The 26,674-nt window shown below is 43.9% G+C and overlaps 1 long non-coding RNA gene across 1 annotated transcript; it reads right to left on the minus strand.

The window, feature by feature from the left end:
- Positions 1–5,362: 5,362 nt before the first annotated feature.
- On the minus strand, positions 5,363–11,533 carry LOC118156681. The gene is made up of 5 exons (XR_004746377.1): positions 11,202–11,533; positions 11,040–11,111; positions 8,865–9,013; positions 7,947–8,112; positions 5,363–6,072 (listed from the first exon to the last, which is right to left on the minus strand). It is a non-coding gene; the product is annotated as an uncharacterized LOC118156681 (long non-coding RNA).
- Between the last annotated feature and the right edge of the window lie 15,141 nt (positions 11,534–26,674).

The following is a 26,674-nucleotide window of genomic DNA, read 5'->3' on the forward strand; positions in this document are numbered from 1 at the left end:
GCCTACCTTTAACTTCACAAGAGTTATATTTCATTTCTCTTCAGTGGTACTAATCCTGACTTACTAGGTTAAAAAGACAAAAATTAGACCAGCATTTAATTTATGAAATACACAGACTCCATAAGGAGATTTATAACTCAAAATTTAGTTTTTGAAATACTGAAGTTAATTTTTAAGATTCAGTAGCTCCTGAATGCCCCTTTACCCTTGCACTGCTGTGAAAGACCCACATAAAAGCTAACACACTACCCTGAGGAAAAAGTCAAAGGGAAATTAATCTACATGCTACACCTAACACAGAAATGTTAACAAAGCAGCACAGCTGCTTGAGAAGCTGAAAGAATCTTGTCTTTTATCTGCAGAAATATGGAAAAGTGTGTCAGAAGGAAAATCTGACTTTTAAGTTGATTGTGACCTCTTTAATTTATAACCTGGTTTAAAATAATAGTCTGTACTGAAAGCATCTGATCTTATCCATCAGCAGAACAGGGGGCTGCATGTTCCTCCAGGTTACTGCTCTGCAAAATTATGAACTTCAGTAGAAAGCACTACAGTGGTATGGAGTGAGTTTAACTCTAACCTTCAAACAATCCACAACCTCACAGACTCCAAAATCCAAATGTCCACAGTGGACAACTATCTGTTGAACTGAGACAAATTTGACTCACTGCCAACACAAGCTCTCAGCAGTGATTAACAGTGACTAGTAGAGGACAAGAATAAATGTTGTGGATGTAGCTAATACACTTTACTCTACATAACACATTTGGTTTTGATTTCATAGAATCAGAAAATCGCAAAATCATTTAGGTTGGAAAAGACCTTCAGGATCATGAAGTCCAACCAGCCACCTGACCTACCAGGTCATAGAATCACAGAATGGTTTGGGCTGGAAGTCACCTTAAAGACCATTTAATTCCAACCCTCTGCCACAGGCAGGGACACCTCCCACCAGACCAGGCTGTCCAAAGCCCCATCCAGCCTGGTCTTGAACACCTCCAGGGATGGGGCATCCACAGCTTCTCTGGGCAGCCTGTGCCAGTGCCTCACTGCCCTCTGAGTAAAGCATTTCTTGTGAATATCTCATGTAAACATATACCCTTAGTTTAAAGCCATTACCCCTTTTCATATCACTACACTCCATCAGTAAATAATAACCCTTAGTGCCATGTCCACGTCTCTTAAATACCTCCAGGAGCAAGGAATCCACCACTGCTCTGGGCAGCCCATTCCAATGCTTGGCCACACCCTCCATGAAATTTTTTTTCTCAATGTCCAACCTAAACCTCTGCCAGTGCAACCTGAGACTGTTTCCTCAAATCCTGTGACTTATCATGTGAGAAAAGAGACCTAGTCTCGCTGAGACCTCCTTTCAGGTAGTTGTATAAAGCAGTGAGGTGTCCCTTCAGCCCCTTCTTCACCAGACTAAAAAAAAAATTAAGCATTTCCCTTAGTCACTCATAAGTTCCATTTTCTAGTCCTGTCACGAGTTTTGTTTGTATTTTTCTGCACACACTCTTGTAACTCAACATCCTTCTTGCAGTGAGGTGCCCAAAACTGAGCACAATATTTGAGGTGCAGTCTCACCAGTGCCAGGTACAAGAGAACAACCACTTCCTTGGTCCTGCTGGCCACCCTATCCCTGATGCAGGTCAGGATGCTGTTGGTTTTCTTGGCCACCTGGCACCCTGCTGGCTCAGGTTCAGCCAGCTCTCAGCCAGTGCCCCCAGGTCTTTTTCTGCCAGGTGGCTCTCTGGCCACTCTTCCCCGAGCTTAAACTGCTGCACAGGGTTATTATGACCCAAGTGCAGGACTCAGCTGCTGCTGGGGTATGCCACTGCTGGCCAGCTGCCAGCTGAGATGAACTCCATTCACTGTGACCATTTGAGCCCACTACGTCTTCACCCAGCAAACTATACACCTGCCCAAGCCATGAACATGAAGTTTCTTGGCCAAGAACATGAAGTTTCTCCAGAAGAGCACTGTAGGAAATTATGTCAAACACTTTACTAAAATCCAGGTAAGCAACATCCACAGCCTTTCCCTCATCTACTAAGCAGGTCTGTGTTTTTTTGTTTGTTTGTTTGTGGGGTTTTTTTGGTCATAAAAGTGGGTTGGTGAGCACTTCTGCCAGCTCCATCAGTACCTTTGGATAAATCCCATCTGACCTCATAGGCTTACAAATGTTCAAGCAATGTAGTTGGTCACTTACAGTTTTCCATTGGATTATGGGAGCTTCATCCTGCTCCATGTCACTGCTGTACATCTCAGGGGGATGGGTACCCTGAGAACAACTGTCCTTACTAATAAAGACTGAGGCTTTACCAATAAAAACTGAAATGCCTCTGCCTGTCCTCTGTTTCTCCAGTCAGTCAAAAAGCCAGCCTCCCTCATATGCTGCCTTTTATCCCTGGGAAGGGCTCCACCAGAAATCTTGCAAAGCCCTGTGCAAGGCTACATGCCCACAGAAAACTCAGAAAGATGGGTTGCTGGTGGGGTGGCATGGTGTTGTCAGGTTGCTTCCTTGCACTTGTCTCCTTGTTTCCTTCCCACCCTTGTAATACAAGCTCCCAGCCACCTCAGGCTCCCAGATGCTGTGCTAGTGCAAGCACAGAGCGACCATAGCAGCTGCATCCAGCAAGGTAGCAAAAAGCAGCTGGGGACACAGCTGCACTGCTCCCAGAGAGGGCTCTATCAGCAGTGCAAGCCCCTGCAGTGTTTATTATACATAGCTGTGTGAATGACATTGTATCTTGTTTTTGTCTTCATGTGGTATTTAAATAGGCAAGGATTTCTATTCTCCCTGTTTGTCAGCCCTCAGAGGAGCATAGTACAGACTGTCCTGTTTGAGTGATACAGGAGAAACATGGGAATTTAAAAGGGAAACCTTAACAGGAAAAACAAAACAAAATAAAACAAAAAGACAAAAAAAAAGAAAAAAAAAAAAAGAAATTATCGAAGTTAGGATAGATCCATCTATAGATCCATCTGTTCTTTTTCAGGCATACTTTGTCACTCACTCAGTTTACTGAGTATATCTGTTTCAAAGAGTTTTCTCTATCATAGGACAAGACAGTTAAGGAGGTCTTAATGACTTTTCTTTGTTCTTAATATAATATAACATTGCTTTATTTTCAAGGACAAACTTCCCTTTATCTGCAACTGCAAATAATTATAAACTTATTAGACAGCACAGTTCAGAAGACGCAAAGAAAAATGGACAGTCACTCTTCTACCTTCTATTCAAAACTTCTGTGAGGTTGCCAGAAAAATGCCTTTGAAACTCCTTCCACCTAAGATCACTGAAAAAGCATGACACAAATCTAGTAGCCAGACTTGTAAATTATCACTACTTTAACATCTGGCTTGACCAAATTAATTCTAAAATAAATAAATAAATAAATAAAATTACTTCTTTGTGATCTACAACCAAAAGAGAAGAACAAAGTTCCAGGTGATTAGAAAATTATTGTTTTACAGATATGGCTCTGCTAAACAAATCAAAGATTATAACTACCCTAAGTCAATCATCTTTAGTTCAAAGTTCACTCGATCCATGGTATGGCTTGTAGAAATTCATAGGCTGACTAACTCTTAGCCAGGAATTTCAAAATTAAGCATCTAAATTCATATTCAGACATTTGAGTTCCCTGAATTTCAACACCCGCACCACCACCACCAGTATCAGTTCCTACTGGTTGTTGCAGCCTCTTCTCAGGATGAAGAACTTGTCACAAGAAAATTCTGCTTTACCAGACTTGTTAAGTCTGATTTCACGTACATTTCACAGAATATATGTTATATATTCAACAAACCTGGCAGAGAAGAAAAATGTCCCTATACTCATATCCAGGAGTTTCAAAAAAATCATGATGATACATGTATTCATATGGAAACATTTATGTCAGAATGTCTGCCAAGAAAATGTTACTTACTAAGGTTTTTCAGAGTAAAATTTGAACTATTAGGCCATCAATGATAGCAACAGAAGCCTACCTAGCTGTTTTTTATATTAAAAAAAAAAAAGTGCTAATTTAACATTTAATACACATTTAATAACATTAAAATACAACCACTCAAATATAGGGTTACAACCTCTGATACTTTAGTGTTATTGATTTGTCACTGCAAATACGTGTAACAGTATGAAAAGCAATAAATTCAACAGATAATTCAGATAATTCAACACAATAGTTCAGAAAAATGGCATTTTCTCTGATACATATTCAGATACCTTCATTACTAAGTACACATATATTCTTAAAATACTCATCTATACTCAAATCATAGACTACTTTCCCAATATGAGTCATATCCTCTGCATCTGAAAAAGCTACCCAAAAGTAGGCCCACCTCCAACTCAACTCCTTTTAAACAAGCAAAAATCAAAGCACTCATTTTTGGCATCCAGATTATCCAGGGATGGGATGCCTTCAGCATCCAATGGTTTTCCCCTTCTACCAGAAAATTCTGCAACCACTCCCATCTTACCTTCATGGTCTGCAAAACCTCGCCACAACACACCATTGTAATACATCCTGAGATGGCAATTGGGTCTGTTTGCCTTCCCACTCTGGGCTAGAAAGATGTTTTGTTTAATTTATTTGCCTTTTCAATGAGCTCTCACCACTTTCATTCAACTAAATGAAAGTCACTTAACTATACAGAGAAACCAAATTCCATCCTGCCAAAATCAAAGTTAGCCTTGCAGATTTCCACCAAACTGAATCTCAAATCAGACATTTATTTTCTAAGTCCGTAGATAGCAAAAACCCACCATAGAAGGTATTCTTAAAGCACTTTGAGCTAAAAAGCTTCAGATCTCACAGGTAAAACCCTTGATCTCAACTGTTAAAAACACAGTCCAGAAGCTTGGAGTGCAGCAGAATCCAGAATTTCTATGGGTGGTCTAGCCTTTTTCTCCTACCCTAGGCACTAAACCTAAGTCTGAATGTATCTGTGGATCAGAACTTAAACCCTGTTTTTGACTGTCCTTCTCCAGATGTAACTTGGTCACAGGTACATTTGTGCATCATGCTTCCTCAGAGCGAACTGTAATGCTGCTTGGCCTCCTGAGGAGGGGGGGGAGGGAGAGGAAGAGGGAAGGAAAGGAAAGGACGAAGGGAGGGAGGGAGGGAGGAAGGAAGGAACGCAGGCAGGCTAGGCCTGACATGACAAAGGGTGACAGATTAACAGATTTAAAATAAAAGAGGGTAGATTTAGATTAGACATTACAAATAAATTATTTTTCTTGAGGATGGTGAGGCACTGGCACAGGCTGCCCAGAGAAGCTGTGCATGCCCCATCCCTGGATGTGCATGCCCAGAGAAGCTGTGCATGCCCCACCAGGCTGGATGGGGCTTTGAGCAACCTGGGCTGGTGGGAGGTGTCCCTGCCTGTCGCCTGGGAGGCTGGAACAGGGTGATCTTTTAAAGTCCCTTCCAGTCTAAACCATTCTCTAATTCTATAGTTCTATGTTAAAGTCATCAGCTATAGGTTCTCAAAAGTATACTTGCATATAGATATAGAGATAGGGATGTTTTCCACATATATATGAAAAAAACCTAGGTGCACATAGATGTATATGTGTATAGGCACATGTATTTAACATCCTAGTACACATTTTGCAATGTAATACATGTATTCCCTATTACTGACATGAAATTTCACACTGTCAGGTCTTGATGAATCTTGATTCTTTGGCTTCTCCAACCACAACCCAAGGTAGAGGGTGAAGAGTTGTAGACAGCTATCAGCCTCTGACTTGGGCCTACAGCAGACAAGCTTGCAGAGGATGGGAAAGCCAGGAAAGGCCAGGAAAAGCAGAGAAGCACTCAGTTATGGATTGAAGTTCTGGAACCCCACAAGGAGGGAGGCAGGAGCTTACAGAACAGAGCTATGCTGGCGGAGGAAGGACGTGGTGCTCTCTTCTTCAAGTGGCATCAAAGCAGGCCACACTGCGTGCACTCCTCCAGGATTCCCAGTATTTGAATTCACCCTGACCGCAATGCCTCTGTCTGGGGACTGTTGACAATATACAGCTGCGTCCTCTCCAGACACAGATGAAAGACTCTGTTTTGGGAAAAAATAATAATAAAATAAAATAAAATAAAAATAATAATAAAATAAAATAAAAAATTACCTTTTCATTATTTTATATCTGTGAACTTGTAGATAGAGACAGGAGGCAAGAGCAAACATTGTTCATCTAGACTTTTCTGCAGTTTTCATTGCTGTCTGATTATTTTTTATCTATGCTCTAATACATGGAGGGCAGCATCACCCTCCACCTCCCTGGCTGCTCTGGAGAGCATCAGTTGTCATCACCATAATGATGACTAACTCCAAGTCTTCTGTCAGATTGTCTGCCTTGTGCTGACTGACAGCAGCACAATGACTGAGGAAGTGCTCTTCCCACCTGGCTGGAGGTCCTGCGTGTAGAAAAAATAATAGGCTGTTGTGAGCCATCATTATCAATTGAATTGACAATAGTGCCCTCCACTCCTCATCTTGCATAGTAACATTAGTCCACAGTCAACAGTGGAGCTATTCTCTTTTTGTGTCAACTCAGTAATGCACAGTGCCAAAAACAACTGAAAATGGAGAAAAATAAATTTTCTGCAACTTCCAAACTGGAAAAGAACATGGCAAAAATACTGGAAATGGTCATAACATTTTCCATTATTGCCCGATAAGGTGGTACTGAAATAAAATGATTCAGAATTAAATCTTCCACACTGCTGCATGCTGCAAGCCCAGAGCTTTTGGAGACCTACAATCTGTTCCCATGGGTGTACAGAGAAAATTGGAAACTGCTGGAAAGGATTACTCAAAAAAATAGTGCCACCCATGCACAAGAATTCACTTGGAGAAGGTACATTTCCTTTGAAACAGCCAGGTGCCGGGTCACCCCAATGAATAAGGCTAAGTCCTCTGAATCTGAACTGCTATCAAACGGATTAATTAGGGATTAAATTAGTTTGTGGTGTAGCTAATGACCAGGTCAAAGCAAAATTATTGTGACAAACGGCCATAGTTCTATGAAGATTATTAGGCCTTTGCAGGTTTTGTGGAAACTGAGATTCTAAGAAACACCAAGTCCATGCAATTGTCCATGCAATTGTCCATGCTTCTGTGTGCACAGAAGCTCATGAAGGCAGACCAGAAGGGTAAAGAAACATGCCATCTCCCAGTACAGAGGTGATCACAGTTTCTCTGATAAAAAATAAACAAATAAATAAATAAATAAAATGCAATTAGTAGAAGTACAAAGAACATAATGAAACAACTGTTTTGCAAGGACATGACCCTGTTTTCATAAACTACAAAGAGGCATCAATAAATAAATAAATAAATAAATAAATAAAAGTTTAAAAGATGCAGCTAGTGGGAAAATCTTGACGTTTAAAATAATAATAATAATAATAGTTCTTAATGAATTCTACAGCAGACAGAGTTAAAGTGGAACTTCCTGCCGAGCAGTGTCTCCAAACACAATGTAACTACAGTCCAGATCACCAAGGACACACGTCACATAATGTTAGAATATAAAAGCCAGCTTGTTTCACAAAGTGGTGTGAAAAGCTAAATAATAATAATAATAATAATAAGTAATCTCTTAGTCTTTGTGCCAAGTCCACAGCTCTGTTATGCACACTGACCTGCTCTGTAACATGGAAAGCTGGGAAGCTTTCATAGGAGCCAGGGAGCAGTGTCAGGAGATAGGCAAGTAAGCCAAAGTAGCAAACAATAAATAGATAGGTGTGATTTAAACCATACTTTTTTGTGTGCAGGGCTTGCATTCAACACTGTGTAGTAAAGGGAACCCAGATTTATGGCCTGTAGCCCAACGTAGCCCAAATCATCAAAGATCCTCATTCAGATTTGTTCAAGGTAGGTCACTTCAAATATACATGAGACAGCTGGAGGAAAAAAGGTTGACTTACCTGTTAGCCATACCTCCAGTTCCTCTCCTTCCCACACCCCAAGGTCTGTGGGCTTGGTCAGGTCACTGACCTGATCTGGACAAAAAATAACTCAGGAAATAACTCTTCTCAGGCAGGTCAACCTGATCCAAGTCACCGCTGAGCTGCGCAGATGCTAGTGCTGTGGCTGAAGGGGGAACAAGACTGTTGTTTTATAGGAACATCTGGAACACAGATTGGTTACAGGTGACCACCATCACAAAAAGCTCAAGAGGTCTCCTGGAGCGCCATACCTGCAAAGTATACCCATCCACCTCCCACCCCACCTGCTCTGCTGACCATGTGCTCTGCAAACCACTGTGCTCTGTTGACCACTGACAACTGCCCACAGCTGTCCATCAGCCTCATCCACAGCCTGATCAAAGCAGCTCACCCCCATTTCACAGAAAGGAAGTGACCTTGGATTACTTTTGCATGAGTCTTGGATAGCTACAGCAGAGCAGCCTGGCAAAGTACAGTGAGAGAGGGCTAATGTAGCTCTGAAGTGCTGTGGATAAGATAAAATGCACCAGGCTGTGAAGCAGCCACATTAACTGCCAAGGAGCAGAGCAGTGCTAGGTGCTAGCACCTGAGAAAACAGAAAAAAAAAAAAAAAAAAAAAAAAAAAAAAAAAAAAAAAAACGCAGTTTTGGGGTGAGAGAAAACAAAGAGGGGGAAAAAGAGTATCACAGAGACATGGGACAAGGACACGTTGTTTCCTGTGGAGGAAAGAGGACAAGGAAGACAGAGTGCCTCCACCCTGCCTACCCTTCTTCTGACCCATGGGCTGCACCAGCTGACAATGCACAGCAGGGGATCAGATGGCAAAGGGCCCTGTGTAGAGCAAAGTGAGGCTTCAGGTTCACCAATTTTTGGAGCTATGCCTCGAGTGTGTACTACCTGGGAGGTTGTTCTTTCACTGTCAGGGGACATCGTCCAGGAGGAGCCCATCCAAGTTTCAGAAGGGGCATGCTGTAGCTTTCCTTGCAATACACAGGGAATTAACTTCAAAGTGAGAATGGAGGGGACTTTTTTGCAGTTTTTCACATCTGAAAGATAAGATTACCTTACATTTGGGGGAAAAAAAGATAAGTTATAGCTCGCTGTGGTTGAACAGCAAACCACAAAAGGGTGCATCATCTAGCTATTGAGCAGGCTACAAAAATATTCTTAAAGGATTTGATGAAGTGCTTAATGGAGTGGAACACACCAAGGATATAACACATTGTTGTGATATAAATCCCAATTTGCTGCCAAAAAAATATATGCAGATGGCATCTAGTCAGTACTGAGAAATAAATTAGAAGGTAGTTAAACTGGACTAGGTGGTGAGATTAGCTACTGCGAAGAACACAGACATTGAGTGAGTAGGTTAACTCTGTGATCTCCATATGAAAGAAAATGAGAGAAAGGCAGAAAGTCTCTCAAAAGCAATGAATGTGTGAGATTTGCATGAAATACAAGAAATTATACAAGGGAGCTAACAAAGTCTCCTGAGATTCCTGATTAATTTTGATCCAAGATTGGCACAGGGCTGGCTGCACTAAACAAGAAGAATGCCCAAGTGTGCTTCTAATCCAGTCACTCCTTTCAACAATCCTTTTATAAAGCCAGCCCGTGGCAGTGCAGTCCCTGGAGCACACCAATGACATGCTGGCTCCTCGGGGTGCTGGCGTGTTCACCTGTTGCAGGCTGAAACTCCTCGACTTATTTATTCCTCTACACCTTCCTACCACAGGCTCCTTTGGTCCTGGCAGCCCCCCGCAGCCTGGCCTGAGACCTGCACCACAGTGTCACAAAACTTCTGAGAGCCACCAGCTTTGAAGATGTACTCTCAGAAAAAAAAAAATAAAAATAAAAAAATAAAAAATCATCTGTGGGGGAAATCGTCTGTGGGGGTGAGGTGAGGTGTCCGTCAAGCCTTTGGCCTCTTCTCTCTCAGGTGGAGCCAGCCACACTTTCATTTTCCTCTGGGAAAGGAACTGAAGCTTAGTATTCAGGGCAGGGGGAGAGGTACAGCAAAGCAGAGAGACATGCTCGTTTAACAATGACATACAGTCAAAGAAACAATAGTGCTATAAATCTATTTCTGTAAACGTGGGTTTGCCTTGCCTTTTTTTACATCTTTCCTCAAAGTATATTTGTTTGTTTGTTTGTTTGTTATGGTGGTGGTGGAGGTTTTTTTTTTTTTTTTTTTTTTTAATTAAAAAAAAAAAAAACTCATCCTAAATACGTAGGATGAAACAAACCCCTTTGGGAACTTCCTCCCTTCCACCCCTCTTGCTTTTTTTAAAACTGGCTCCCCCTCCCTTCCTCCCCCTCTGCTCCCCCCCCCAGCCGTATATCTGCACAGTTCCTGAAACAAAGTGGGCTGGAGAAGTTCAACCTCAGTTCACGGGAGGGAACATTCTGTACTCTGCACAACAGTCAGGGCTGCTGTAAAACAAGAACAACAACATGATCTCAGCTGCGGCACTACGAGAGGGACACTGGCAATATCTGAGCTGTCCAGAGATCGCTCCGTGTACAGAAAACACATGCTTGCACGCTCAGGCACATGCAGGTGGAGCAGGGATCGAGCTCGGAGGATTCCTCCATATTCCAGCCCAGGGTGCAAATAGATTATTTTTTCCCTTGCTCAGAAACAGTGGGGGGGATCCTTCCTTCACTTCTCCATCCCCCCCTCCCCTCACAGGCCCCCCCGAGCCCCCCCACCCCCCCTTCCTCCTGGGTTTAATTATAGCAAAAGCATTTCCAAGGAAACCAGCCTGCCTGCCCCACTTCTCAGCTCCCTCAAACATGACTTGGCCAGGGAATGGAGAAAGTGTCTGTCTGTGTCACCAGCACCCGGACCCCTGGATGGCAGCCCGGATCTGCTCCTGGCTTCACCTCAGTGCTGGCTTCAAGGGAACTCAGAGGATAAACTGGGAGCACCTCCTGCCCTGCCAGGCTGAGGGTGGGGGCAGCAAGCAGAGCCCTTGCTGTCAGGCCTCCTCCTGGCCACAAGAAGTGCAACCTCATCATCTCCCAGCCTGCAGTGGGTTAAGAGAATCTGTAACAGGAATGCGCACATACCTGGCTGGAACTGGAGTAGTAGAGTGCAGGTTTGGGGACGTTTTCAGCTGTGTGCTGATGTCCTCCACTGACCTGTATATGTAAATCACAGTGATTCATTACTTCAGCAGTCACTGGATCATGTTATGCTTTAAATATAGAAAAGTAAGATTTGTACTATACCCTCATCATCTAATCTGGCTTTTTCTCCTCCTTCTGAAGAAATACAGGGGTGGGAGAAACTGCAAAGGCCAGAAGCATTCCATGTACCCAACAGCCTTGAGGCTTGTTCTTGCATAATCACCTGTAATGAATCCTGGGTCTGAAAAAAAATTAACAGAAAAAAAAATGCAAGCACTAACAAATTCCAAATACACCTTTCTCTGAGAGTTGGTTCCTAGTGCAAGGGCATGGCAATGAAATGAAACCCGAGGTCACTGGTGAAGGCTGGGACAGAGGACAGGCCCTGAAGAGGGAACGTTTGTTGTCCTAGAAGGGAGATAACGACTGGAGGGTAAAGTTTCCTGATGGCGGAAGGCAGCCAAAGAGGTCTCCAGGGGTCTGCAGTGCCTCTGGGAGCCCGATGCCATGCCATGGGCTGAGAGCTTTGGGGCACGGGGTGCTGGGTGCCTCCAGCCAGCCAAGTGGTACAAGGGGCTCTTCATCTTGGGTCGTGGACAGAGCGCTCTAGCAGACATTGTTGGCTCCAGATTTACCTTAGGCTTACCAGAGCTGTTCGTAGATTAAAATAAATTATTATTATTATTATTATTTTAAACAAAACAAAACAAAAGGCAAGCATTACTCATTCTTAATATTTCTTTCCCTAACAAACATACTTGTCTGGTCCAAACCCATCATTTCTTCATTCCTCCCCTCCAGGACTGAACCTCTGGCTTGTTGGTGCAGGGGTTTCAGAAAGGGTGGGGAAAAACTATGAAATGAATCATGAAATTCACAGCCAAAAGAAAATACGCAAAGTCCAACTCAAGCATTGTCATTCTCATTTAGTGAACAGGCCTTGGACATTTTTACCATTTTATTGTAAGTGCATTATTTTTACATTGTGCTATTTTTATAACAGTCATGCTGAAAGCTGAAAACAACTGGATTCCCACAAATCAAGAGAGAAGTTTATAAGGAAACACAGAGTTTACTATTTTCTGCAGAGCTGCAGAATTTTTGCATAACCTTCAGTGCAAATTCCTGCCATGTTTTGTATGTTCATTCCATGTTTCATCTGATATCATTATTTATTTTAAACTGTCACCCTTTCTCCCCTCGCTGACTGTCATCTGTCTCCACCAATTTCTGCAAATATACTAAAATTCTTTGATCATGTTAAGACGGAAAAATATTCCCCCTCAACTCATCCATGCTTCCCTCCTCTACTGAATGGATTAAAGTCTCTATGCATATTGCCACTGCATTAGTATCCAGTTTTTCATAATTAATCTCCGGGTGTAACCATGTCTTTATTTCAGCTTCAAAGGAATGATTTCACAAGTGTTTTTTTTTCTGTATCTTTTATTATTCACAGTTAATATGCTGCCCCAATTCTGCAGATGCTTGTGAAATACAAGAACGGTTTTCTAAACATTTATTATGTGTATAAAAAAAAAAAAAAAAAAAAAAAAAAAGCAATGAACGTGAAAGACAAGCACCTACTCTTAAAATGCTTTAAATTGTCGGTTTCACGTAAAATAAATTGAAGAGACCGATACTTACCATACTACAACAAAACCTCTTCATCATGTCATCATGTATGTGTGCACACAATACACACACACACGTGTTTTCTATGAACCTGCACAGTGACTGGGATAGCCTTAGCAGCGCTGCAAACAGAAAATAAATTTGTAGCCTACAGTAGACAAAGGAGGTCTCTGCATTTCATCATTTTTATTTTCTAATTCTGGCTTTCATTTTCAATGGTTCCTAAAACATTTGATATGCTATATATTCCACTGTTGTTTCCTTCAATTCTCATGTTGAGCTTTGAAGGCACAGACAAAGCTGTTGCACGCTTGGCTCTCACCCTGAAATGCAGCTGGAACTGTTTCCCAACCTAGAAACTGCAAGGTGTGAATATACATGTAGCTCAACAACCCAATTGCAAAGCAGGGAGGCAATGATAGTGTGCCATAGTAAATGAAGGGGAGTGTATGAGGCTGAATCACAGAGAAAGCTGAAATTGAGCAAGGGTGTTTGAACTTGTTGTAGCTTGAAACAGCAAATCAGTGGAGAAACTCATGAACAAAATACAAACTGAGTTTTTCGGAAGTATGCATGCACTGCCATGCACTAAATGGGCAGGAGTAGAAGATAAAGGTGGAGGAAAGGTGTTGGTGGTTACCGACAAAGCAACATTAGGACTTGTGTCAAAGCATTAACAATAAAAGCAAATGTTGAAGGTGGAGAATGCCCATTCCTTTCCTCTATGAGGTGAGGCCAAATGTTGCAACCTGCCCTTCATCTGACAAAAAGAAAAAAAGAAAAAAAGAAAAAAAAAATTAAAAAAAAAAAACTGGAGAGAAAATACCTTCTTCTCGATCACCTTATGTTGTATGTATTTTATTTCCAGTCTTCCACCCATAAATCCCTGCTTAAATAAATTATTCTTGGGCTTGCCATTCCTGCTGGTGGGGTATAATCCTCCATTTTCCCTATGCTCATGGCTGAGCTCCCAGACACCAGATCCTTTCTTTTGGCAGTCTGTTACCATAGAGACAAATCAAAAGAAATGTATACACATCTATCATGTCACAGTGCTAGAGAACGCCCCTTGCCAACATCAGCATAAAGGAAAGGTATGGCTGTTATTCTCCCCCGTATAGATGCATGCTGTCATAGCAGGTACTCCAAACATCCTCTGTTGATCTGCATTTTTCAACAGGGATAGATGCAGCTGCAATGGTGAAGGGGTAGGCCATGTAACAGTATGGCCTTTAAAGTTGGAAATCAATCACAGTCAACATGGTGGGGAAGACTGAAGGATGCACAAGTGCCATCTGGTAACACGGGAGCATGTGCTGTACTGGCCAGTGCTAATAAGGGGGTCATGTTAGGCTTAAAGTCCCCTTAAAGCCAATGGCTTGGCCACCTCTTTCTCTCATGATATACATGCTGAGCTACACAGTGAGCTACTACAATATGCAGTTTACTGAGATCCTTTATTGGCAAATCTGCCCTCACACCCACTATTCAGGATCTTTCCCCATTATGAACAAATGCTCCCTCAGGACAACTACTTCTCTTCCTCCAGTTTTTATACTCTAAGGACATTCTCCTCCTGGAATAATAACTCTGAGAAATAGGTGTTGAGCAATTTATGTAAGTTGTTACTATTATTTTTACTTCAATATTCATACTGTAGACAGGAAACAAATATTTTACAACCATTTGGAGTTGGTAAACATACCCAAATACTAGTACACTCTGGTACTTCCACTGATAACATGGTAATGACTTACTACACAGGTGAGACTACTTTCTCTCATCTTACTCAAGGTCCTTGGTGGCATTACTTCAGCACTGAGTGACAGAGGAAACCTTGTTTTGATTTCCTTGTAGATGATTAAACAGACACAAATCATTCTGGTCTTCATCTAAAACCAGAAGAAGAGTCTACAGGTTTTTCTCTCTCTGTACCACGGAGTAAAGGTTCTAAACATGAGAGCACCAGGAAATAAACTGTCCATCAAATTAAGAGAGAATGACCGACCACAGTTTAGCTGGCCACATAGCTTTATATTCACTGCAAACTGTGTTTCTTATATCCTAGTAAAAAGTTACAAAAACACCAATTACACCACACAAGGGAATATGGTGTAGAATACAGGAGTAAGCATGTGGATGCTGCCACAGCAGCTACAGACTACACTTGCTCTTTTGCAATGACTGCCGGAATAGTTTGCTGTCAAAGTGTTATGCATGGCAGAGAGGCATGAAGACAGGCACACATTTGTGCGTGTGCTCATGCATATGTCTGTGTACACATGCAGAAATATCACATACAGGTCAGAAACATTAAGGTTTTTTTAGCCTTCCTGTTAGCATCATCTATTCCCAACCATATAGCATGCCATTCCCACTTCCTCACCTTTTCTGCTGCAAACTAGGACTACACCTGCTCCAGGAGAAGGACAATTCTGGTCATATCGAAGATTAAAATAAATAAATAAATAAATAAATAAATAGAATGGATAAATAGAATGGATAAATAAATAAATAAAAGATGAGAAGTGAAGTAGAAATATTTGAGTATTAGAGACAGCTCTAAATCTTTTCATAAGGTATGCTATATTCGGTCTGTCTGAGCAGACAGGAAGCTTATCAGCTACACTGCCTGTAGATAAGTAGACTCTTATCAATAAAACTTTGTGGTTTTGTCTGGGAGATGTTTATGGGTTGGGTAGCTTGTAATTTTTTCCTCTAAGCTCTCTGCAATGTGAATCCCAAACTCAGCACTTCCTGCACAACCGAAAGCAAAATAGGTTATCAGTATGTCAGATTTTGTCAGTGTGTCTCTGTTACATATTTATTAAAGATCTATAAATACACAGTTATGTGGAAAGGTTATATGTTTTACAATCATAGTAACCATATGCAAATAGTTAAAATATTTGGTGACTTGGTTATCAGGTCACAGGCACTTTTTTCAGCTATTTATAATATGCTCAAGCCAATTCTTTATCTTTTCCAGCCCCATTGTAAGCAGTAACAGAGAACAGAGTTTCTGTTCATCAGCCATCACCCATACACTTTAGGTGTGGATGAAGCAAAGATCAAGTACTACTTTTTTTGTTTTCTTTTCTTTTCCAAGTATCCCTTGCTAGAGAAGAGCAACACTCTTACATAGTTGTAACACTTACTTGTTTGACAGTAACAAATGGCAGTTTATAGTGGTAGCTATCTGCACAAAGCTTCACGCATATCAAACACCCCAGTCTTCTCCAGGAATAATGAAGACTCATTGTTGCTGGTACTGGTTTCACATTTTCATCAAGACCTTCATTATTAGGCTGATGGCTTAAAAAGGAGTGGCAAAATGAAGCAGGATGGATGTACATGTACCACACTGTAGGCATAGACGAGCATCAGAAGGCTGAGAGTTAAAAGTTGCTCTCTCCCCTGCCAAAGACAGCCTGGTAGCACTGCAGAACCAGCCATATGCACACATCAGGAAAGAGAAGTGTTAAAACAATTTGAGCATCAAAATTGCATGCATTTTTTTAGTAAAAAGTGTCTTCTAGCAATACCAGTTTGATGAGTTCAATGGGGCTGATCAGCAATCAAAAAAATTACTTTCAGAGAATACACACGCCCTTTACAAAAATAACCTGAATAATTCAAAAAGTTGCATTGTTCCTTATCAGTCAGAATAAAACCAGTTAGAATTAGAAATCTGTAGATTTAGGAAATGCTGTTCAGCTGTCATTGAAGAATAACTGTCCATACAAGGCAGCTAAAAAGTTGTCATCATCAAAGAAGGATTGGTAATTGAAATCTGTTCAAATTCCAATATAAACAGTTACTCTCTGAATGTATTACTGCAACTGCTTGAAAGGCATTCCTCCGTTCTTGCCCTACATTTCTGTGTTGCTTGAAAATTGACTTCTCTTCATTGCTGTGAAGAAGTAACTACTTTCAGCAAGGGATGAAACAAAGATTCCTATGTCTGGCTCTCTAAATATTCGGAGAGTCCTCAGGAGGGCACCATATGTAATGAATACAATAGTTCTTTCCTATCATGCAGTTTGTTAGCAAATAAAAATGTCTGCATGGAACAGCAGAAAACTGACACTTTTAATTCCATACATCAGCCCCCTACCAGCAACGCTAACCCAGGATGTAATGGACCTCATTACCTCATGGGTTACTTCACGTTGAGTGCCTGTCTCTGGAACACTAGAATAAAGTAACTCAAGAAGTTCACTTTATGCTGACACTGTAAGTTACTGCATGTTTTCGAAGAGAAATAAGAAAGTTGATATTAAATTGATATGTTAACTCTGAAGGTTGCATTAATTGCTTATATTGATAGGTCAATTAGCATCACAGAATCACAGAATGGTGAGGTTGGAAGGGACCTCTGGAGGCCATCTGGTCCAATCCCCCTGCTGAGCAGGGTCATCCAGAGCAGGTTGCACAGCATGGCATCCAGGTAGGTTTTAAATATCTCCAGAGAAGGAGACTTCACAGCCTGTCCAGGCAGCCTGTTCCAGTCCCTGGTCAACCTCTCAGTAAATAAGTGTTTCCTCATATCCAGCTGGAAATCCCTGAGCACATTGCTTCTCATCCTATCGCTGGACACCAGCAAAAAGAGTCTCATCCCATCACTTTGACACCCTCCCTTAAGATATTTACATACATCGATAAGATCCCCTCTCAGACTCCTCTTCTACTATTGAAGAGCCCCAGTTCTCTCAGCCTTTCCTCAAAAGAGAGGTCCACTTCCCTCATTATCTTCACAGCCCTCCACTGGACTCTCCCCAGTACGTCCATATCCCTCCTGTACTGGGAGCACAGACATAGATGTAGTACGCCATGTGTAGTCTCACCATGGCGGAGTAGAGTCGAATCAGTCAGTGAAACAAAAAGTTTGCGATATATAAATTAATCTGGGGGAGTTCCATGCCTACTGGCCTCTTTCAAAAAGTGTAAGGTTTTATTTTATTTATTAATTACATTTGGAATGTCCTAGTAGCTGACAGAATACCTCAGGAGTTTAGTCTGGAGAAGTATACCCCTTTTTCTATTTTCTTAGAAGACTTTTTCACTATACACTCTTTCTGGGGAAAATAAACAAATAAAGAGTGACGTTTATTATTTGCATCACCTACAAATAAATTGCACTGCAAATCCATTGTGCAACACGGAAAAAAAAAAAGCTGATAACATGAGATACCTGGCATGTTAAGTCAATTTGAAGTATCGTACCACACTTTTACAATGCTACAAATCACCCTGGACAGCAGTGAAAACAGCAGCCACTCACAGTGCAGTAGGACAAACATCCTAAATACACGGGAAGATATCAAGTGATCAGCAGACGTGGTGACTACAGAAAAACTGCCCAGGAATGTATGTGGCAGGCTTTAAGAGAACTCTTGAGCGAGCTGTTCCCAAAGGGAGGACATGAACCATCACTAAGAGGATCTGCATTCCCGCATACCTAGAGGAGCCGGAGGGCACTGTATATGTCATAATCCAGATAAGACAGGTAGTGTATGCCATTGTTCCAGTGTTCACCACTAGTAGGAAGAGAAACATTGGCTTGAACTGGGGTTACACTTTATCAGAGTGTTTCTACATCTTCTACATTCTTGCAGGACAGATTACTCCCCTGTGAAATAATATTGTCTATTAAATGTAGCAGTCACTTTGAAACTATCTGACTGAGATGGAAGGTCATTACAATAATAAAATGCCTTTTTGCTTTCTTGTTTTGATTTAAATAATCTCTACAAGAACTATGGATTGGAACCCCTAAAAAACAAGGCTTCTATCTCAACATAGTAAGTACTACAAAATGAGGATGCTCTGTTATCTCCTATATACAAACTTCTCAATGGTGACTACTTATGCTCAGGGTCTCTAACAATTCTTTAGGATAAAGCACAGTTTTAATCTGTTGGAAAGAATGAATCCTTTCTATATCCACTCTGTCCCCAGCACTTACTTCATAAAGTGCATTTGTTTTATAAGCTAAAAGGGGAAGAAGATAATTAGGGAAATTCCAGCTGCTACCTTCAGCAACTTGAGTAGCAGATTAAATTAGCTCTCAGATTGTGTCCTTATTGGCACCTGCTGAGTATTATTGTTCTCTGTGGACCTTCTCTGTACAGCAGATTGAAAGTCAGCAAACCCTAATACATAAAAAGGGAAGAAAAGTCTTAGTGTTGTTCTTTTTTACATACACTCGTATGTATGGGAATTCAAAGTTATAACTCCCAATCACTTTTTTGTCATCAGAAACAGAGGCTACAATAGAAGAAGATAGGCACTGAACTCAACAGCTGTGATTCTTGACAAGCACAGAGAGTCGGCTTCTCAAAGTTGTATGTCCATGTAAATCTCCTGCCTAGCATAGTCAGTTGACTCCTGGGAGGAAAAATCAAGATTTATTCCTTTCTGCAGAAATACCAGAACTTCTTTTGTTGTCACTTAATAGCCATTGCTGCTTTGAGAGAAATAGAGTAGTGAATTTTTGTTGTTGTTGTTGGTTTGTGTGCTGAAATTCTCAAAACAGCTGCTGGTGTAAACATCAATAGGCAAACTGAATTTCAGTTCACCGTCTTGCACAAAATACAGTGTGACAGATACTAAGAGGAACATCATAGTTATTCAATGTCATTTGCATGGGTAAATGTTTACTGAAGTTAACCTTCATCGTTTGATCTTACACTGAATTCCAGGCAGGAAAAGTTATGGATCTGAATGAAGCTCCTGACAGATCCAGCATCATGAGCTCCTTGTACATGCAACTGCCAGGGGTAGCTTAACACCCACTGCATACCACCAAGTACCACTTGCTGTACGCAGATGACTACTTAATTAGTAAGTTAGGTCATTTAGATTAATATTTATAAAGAACTTCATGTGAAATTCTGGCAGCAGCTAAGTGATAATTTTATTATAATTCTCTTCTTGCAAGCAGTGGAAACGTGCTTAAATGTCTTTAGGCTTTCGGGTGCTGGAAGTCAAACGAGACAGACAAAATGTGTGTTTTCATTATATGCCATCAGGAAACATTCAATTTTTTCAGTTCATTGTTACTGGTTCTGGCTGGTGTGACTTCTAGTGTAACTAGCTAAATATATATGGACTTCTGACTCACGTACCTTTGTGACAGGAGGTTCTCAGTCAGGTTGAAGCTGAAGCACAAAAAGTTGAGGGAAGCTTCAAAAATTAAGAAAGCCTAAATAATAGACTTCTCTCTCTCTACCCAACTCCTTCAAACAATAAGGTTATTTCATACTAGCTTCGCATTTGCAGCAGCAGTAGATGTTCCTTGAACAGCATTAGTGAGGAAACGATAACTTATTCACAGCGAAGGTTGGCTAAGCAGACAAAGCCAGCAGAGATGGCCTTGGTACTGGGAGCACTGTGTGATTAGTCCTAAAAAGTTCCCTTACTGCTGTCTTGTTGCCTCACCTGAAAAATAATCCTCTGCAGCTGTTACACTCTTTGATTCTGAGTGTCAGCAGCATTAACTGAACAACATAAAGTCACCCAAAATTGGTGTTTTGACTGCTACACTCATTCTAAGATTTGTTCTCTTTTGTAACCTGAAGAAGTAGAAAAATTGGTTTAGAGTCAGCTACATTGACCTAAGGTGGCCTGGCTACCCTTCAGAGTAGCAAAAGGTATTTGAAATGCCAAACAGCGTGCAACTAAACTTGTAGTCCTGCACTCTGACTTTCTCATGGAGATCAGAGCCCTTAGCAAGATACCTCATCTCTCTGACTCAGTATTGCTATTTGTACAAAAAAAAAAAAAAAAAAAAAAAAAAGTAGTACTCACCTTAATGCTCTATTATGAGTGCTAATTACTGTTCTTACTAGATTTCAAACAAGTGAAGTGCATAGAAATAGTTGCATAGCTATAAAAATAGCTACGTTGAAGAGGAAGAACACATGCTCATAAGAGAATCATGTCCTCTCCCATTTTCTCACCTCAGAAATCAAAGACCTATTAGATCATCTGTCTCTCCAAGCTCTTTTAGTGCAAGCTCAGTCAACTAGCTTTCCTTACAAGTTATAATTAAATCCAACTAACTGATATCCCTGCTCATCTCTTTTCCTTTATCTGTGCAGTTTTTTTCTCTACACATTGAACTACACAAGTCTGCGGTGCTGCCATGCACAACAATCCACCATGGTGAAGTCACAGACACACAAAAAAATGTATTTGAGCATGGAGCTTGTTACATTTGTGAAGTCAGAAGTCTTCTGGTGTTGGAGGCACTCATATTTGAGAAAATTAGGTGGAAATTACTTGGCAGCTCTGGAGAAAAAACAACAACAACAACAAAAAACCTCTGGTGTGTGCATCAGTGTAACTGCAGTGACAACTTTCTCAGCCCTGAACCTTTGCTTTGACAAGAGCCTGCTTTGCGAATGACTGAGTGATGCAGCGGTGATGCATCATGCTATGTGTGTGACAATATCTATGCACTTTTCATAGACGTGTGGGGGTTGGATCTCTGAGGTGGGCACTTCAGGCTCTGTACATCATGTGAGAGAGGAGCTGTACATCTCAGGCTGTGCTACAAAGCCTTGCTCCAGTGCTGCTTGTGCTACAGAGCAGAAATTAGGCAGCTAAGTCAGCAGAGTGAGCATGACCTAATATCCCTTTTAACCCAGCAGGACTTACCAGCTTACATTCAGCACTGTGATAACTGCCCACACTGGAGCTGACTTGCAATCAGATATCTCAGAATCAAGGACAGGGCATGATTTTGTCTGCCCTGCAACAGTAGCCTTGGAGAGGCTCTCAGAGCAACGAGCGCACTGCATAGAGCAACCAAGAAGAAAATGAACCTCTAGCCAGGGTTTTCTCCAGGAATTAGGAATCTCACCCAACTAAACTGGGGACAGGCTTTGCCCAGCTGGCAGTTTACAGTCAGCCCCCACCCTGCTGTGCTCTAAGGCTGTGGATGGCCCCATCAGCTAAAAGAGCTGCTGTTTCCTGAGGGGATTCACATCTGCAGTTCCCACCTTGAAACCCAGTGCTCAGGCGGCTGGGCTGGGCTGGGTAACACGGTCTCCACCCTTCCTTATAAAACACATCGGCTGTGAACGGGAGGGTGAACCTCATCCTCAGGACCTTGAGGTGGGATTGGGCAAGGCCTGAACTCCAGGCTCTGCTCTCAGGGCTCCTGGGCATTCTGCAATCAAAGGTGAAGTTATCACAGCGCCTCCAACCTGCAAACGGCCAGAGGCCTGGAAAATGTTTGAAGAAGGATGTGAAACTCTTTCCCAGGCCGCTGCTACAGACAGCATGTTTCGCCTGGTAGGTTTGATACAGCTGCCTTGGTGCTCTTAGCAGGGCCTGAAATCTAGGCAGATATACAAACTAAAAGTTTATGTCCAAGGGCATGCACGAGAGCAGAGTACTGGGGAAAATCAAGAGAAGTTAGGGTTTAAGCTCTCTTGGCACTAGGAATCATCAGGCCTTTGCAAAATCAAATCTGAGTAAAATCCAAGCATCCGTATGCTTCTCTAGGAGTCTAAAACCTCATTTCACTGTCTAAATAAATAAATAAATAAATAAATAACATCACCTATGCTAATTTTCCACACACTTCAGAATAATTCAGTCAGGTTTCTAAAGCTGATTTTAAAGTAAAACTGACCAAAAGAGATTTTGCCTAAAACTCAGTAAAAGTTAACTTTAAAACAGTGTCATTAAAAAAAAAAAAAAAAAGTGCAACCACCCACGAAAGTAAATGGGTGACTTAAGTAGAAAAGCGTTTTTTCAGTCTAAACTAACAATCCAATATTTTCTCCAGTTTAGGGCTATAATAGCATTTTTCACATTCTGGGGAAAATGTAACTGTGTTGAGATTATAACCTTAATGAGTAAGACAAAGTTCTTAACTGATTACTACTAAACAAAGCTTGTGTTGCTAAAACCAGACCACAAAACAGCATCTTCTAGCATAAGTTTTTTTTAGAATACATATTTTAGAGACAAAACTTTCAGGAATGGGATATCTTGTTTAAGAAAAACAAAGGGACTAAGAGGTTGGGCTTAGGGCACCAGAAACCTTTTTAGTCTCTCCCTTGTGATTAGAGATGATTTCTGATAACGTGGGACATACGTGCAAGCACAGGCACATTCATTTTGCATTTCTCTTGAAGATTTTCAGTTGATATCTGAAAGACTGTTGTAAGTAAATCCTGAAAGCCGGCAAAGCAGTAGGGGAATGAGCTGTAGAACACTGTAGAGCCCACCAGACCCCTCCACCCGTACACATGGGAACCAGTATAAGGACCTTACTCAGCAGTAGTCAAAATTATGAAAGGAAATTAGTGTTCAGACCCTTAGCTTTCATGTGTTCCCAGACACCACCTCTGAACCTGCATGGACTGGCCCACAGACCGCTGAGGCCCCAGCACAAGAGAGACGTGGACCTGTGAAGGCAGGCCCAGAGGAGGGCCATGAGGATGATCAGAGGGCTGGAGCACCTCTCCTGTGAAGGCAGGCTGAGGGAGTTGGGGTTGTTCAGCCTGAAGAAGAGAAGGCTCCAGGGAGACCTTACAGCGTCCTGCCAGTATGTAAAAGGGCGTACAGGAAAGCTGGAGAAAGGCTTTTTTTTACCAGGGCCTGTAGTTACAATGGCTTTAAACTAAAAGGGGATAGATTTAAATTGGATATATGGAAGAAACTCTTTACTGGTGGTGAGACACTGGAACAGGTTGCCCAGAGAAGCTGTGGTTGCCCCATCCCTGGAGGCATTCAAGGCCAGGCTGGATGGGGTTTTGGGCAACCTGTTCTGGTGGGAGGTCTCCCTGCCCATGGCAGGGGGCTGAAACTGGGTGGTCCTTAAGGGTCCTTCCAGCCAAACCATTCTGTGATCCTACCCAACTATCAGATCCCAGAAGCACAGAATGGTTAGGGTTGGAAGGGACGTCTGGAGGTCACCTGCTCCAATGCCCTCCTCAAGCAGGTTGCGCAGGACCACGTCTAGGAGGCACCTGAAGGTCTCCAAGTAGGGAGCCTGCACAGCATCTCTGGGCAGCCTGTGGCAGTGCCTTGTCACCTGCACAGCAAAGTGATGTTTAGGCAGAACCTCTCATGGTCCAGTTTGTGCCCACTGCCACTTGTCCTGGTGCTGAGCACTATTAGAAAGAGCCTGGGGCCATCTTCCCTACACCCTCCCTTCAGATATCTATACTGACTTAGATCCCTCTGAGCCTCTTTTGTCCAGGCTGAACAGTCCCAGCTCTCAGCATCTTCTCACAGGAGAGGTGTTCCAGGCTCTGCAGAATCTTTGCAGCCCTTTGCTGGACCCTCTGCAGTGTGCCCATGTCCCTCTTGTACCGGGGAGCCCAGAACTGGACACAGCACTCCAGGTGAGGCCCCACCAGGGCCGTGCAGAAGTGAAGGGTCACCTGCTGTGGCCTGCTGGCATCGTTCCTCCTAACGCAGCCCAGGGTGTCGCTGGCCTTCTTTGCCGCGGCAGCACGTTGCTGGCTCATGTTCAGCCTGGTGTCCAGCAGGACCACCAGAGCCCCCTCTGCAGAGCTGCTTTCTGGGTCTTTGTTTTGCCTGGAAGGAATTTCTGCTGGGGATGAATTAAACTTCCTACGGAAACCTCTCACAACCGAACCGCGTGATGCCACCAGCAGTGGCAATTACCACATTATTGTAAAGTTATTTACAAGTGCTCCCGCAGTCGCAGCACCCGGCGTGGCTTCCCAGCGCCACGGTTCGGAACGCTCCGGACCCAGCCCGTGCTGGTGCCTGAGGACTGCCGCTGCTGGAGGAACTGCAGCCACAGCGGCGCGGCGGCGGGAGACTGCCACAGATCCTCGCTTCCCGAGGAGAGCCGGCCAGGGAGGAGAACACACACGGCTTCGATTCCAGCCGTAATGCCGCAGAAGCCTCACGTAAACCCAGATAAACCGCCCAAACACGTATTCTGTTCCTGATACACAACACCGCTCACGAGGATGGAAAGGAGACAAATCTCTGCACGTAGCTGGAAACCCAGTGTTGAACGCCTGAAAAGCGATTTTGATCCCCGGCATAGGGGAGCACGGGCACTGCCCAGCCCGTCTCCCTGCCTCCCCCCCACCCCCCGAGCCCCCTGGGGGAGCAGCATTGTCCCGCGGGACATACCCCGCGAGGAGGCATCAGCTGGTAGAAAATCAACGTTTTCGGGAGCCGTGCATGCGCCGGGGCCACCGGTGGTGGCTCTCCCACATCGGGGGGCAGCGGCAGCCCGGCGGCGCTGGGCGAGGCCGGGGCAGCGGGGATCGAACCCGCGGTCCCCGGAGCGGCCGGGGACGGCCAGAGGGGAGCCGGGGAGGCCGGGGGGGTCCCGGGGGGTCCGCGGGGGGGGGGTCCGGGGGTCCGCCCGCAGCGCACAGCCGCAGACACACGCACACACAGCCGCACACGGAGCCGTGCGGGGGCGGACATGTTAGCGGAGGCGGCGGCGCTGCCTGTGACATCGCGGGGGAGGGCGTAAGATGGAGGCGGCGGGCGGGCGGACGGGGGGGACGGGGAGGGGGGGGGGGGGGGGGGGGGCGGGGGGCCCCCCCCCCCCCGGGGGGGGGGGGGGGGGGGGGGGGGGGGGAGAGGAGGGGGCTGAGCACCCCCACCACGGCCCCCGCCCGCCTGGTGCCGGGATCTGGGCGCGCCCCCACGGAAAAAGAAAACGAAATAAAATGAAATAGGATGAAATAAAATGAAATAAAATGAAACAAAATGAAATAAAGTGATTTTTTAAATAAAAATGAAATAAAATAAAATAAAAGATATAAAATAAAAAATAATTTAATGAAATGAAATAAAATAATATAATATAAAATAAAAAATAATTGAAAAAAAAATAATAAAAATGATATATATTTAAATATATATATAAATAGAACACTGTCTCGCAGAAGTATGTAATGAAAGATCGTAAAATTTACGGAAAAGATCCCCCCCTTCCCCCCCGGGTGCGGGACGATGACAAAGGACTGCGCTGGCGGGGGCGCCCCCGGCCGCCACATGTCACACGCGCGTGTCCCGTGTGCACGCCCCGCGCCCTGCACCCCCCAGCCCCGAACCCGGGCCCCGAAACCCGGCGGGACGGGCCCGGGGGGGTGCACGCACGGGGGGCAGGGGGCCGGGGCCCCCGCCGGGGAGGGGGGCTGGGGGCGGGGGCGGCCCCGATGTAGGGCAGGCGGCGGGGCTGCGGTGCCGGAGCGCGATGTTCCCGCAGCGCGGGGATTTCTGAGAACTGGGGCTGTGTCCTCGGCTGAACCCGGCGCGCCGCCTCCCCCGCCCGCCGCCGAGCCTTAAAGCGGCGATGCCGCCGCCGCGCCGCACGTACGCCTGCGGCCCGCAGTGCGCAGCGGGGCCCGGAGCGGAGGAGCCGGGAGAGGCTCCCGGTGGACGCAGCGGGTGCGGGGAGGACGGAGGGGCGAGGAGGGCCGGCAGGGTCTGAGCTGTTCCCGCCATGTGCTGTGTGTTGAGCCCGGCTGGCTGCGTGCCCAGCCCCCTTCAGCACCACCATCATCACCACCACCATCATCACCATCACTACCACTGTCATCACCAGTACCACCATCACTACCACTATCATCGCTTCCACCACGATCAACATCACCGTCACTACCACCACGATCACCACCATCACTGTTATCAACACCATCACCACCGTCATCATCACCATGATCACCACCACTGTCATCAGCATCACCATCATCACCACAACCGCCATCACTGCCATCACCACTACTACCATCACCACCGTTATCACCACCATCATCGTCACCATCACCGCCATCATCACTGTCATCACCACCATCAGCAGCAGCACCACCACCGCCACCATCATCACAGTTACCATTACCATCACCACCACTGTCACCACCATCGCCATCACTGCCACCACCAGCCCCCTTCAGCACCACCCTCATCACCACCAC

The sequence above is a fragment of the Oxyura jamaicensis genome, chromosome Z (assembly GCF_011077185.1).
Source record: "Oxyura jamaicensis isolate SHBP4307 breed ruddy duck chromosome Z, BPBGC_Ojam_1.0, whole genome shotgun sequence".
NCBI lineage: Eukaryota > Metazoa > Chordata > Aves > Anseriformes > Anatidae > Oxyura > Oxyura jamaicensis.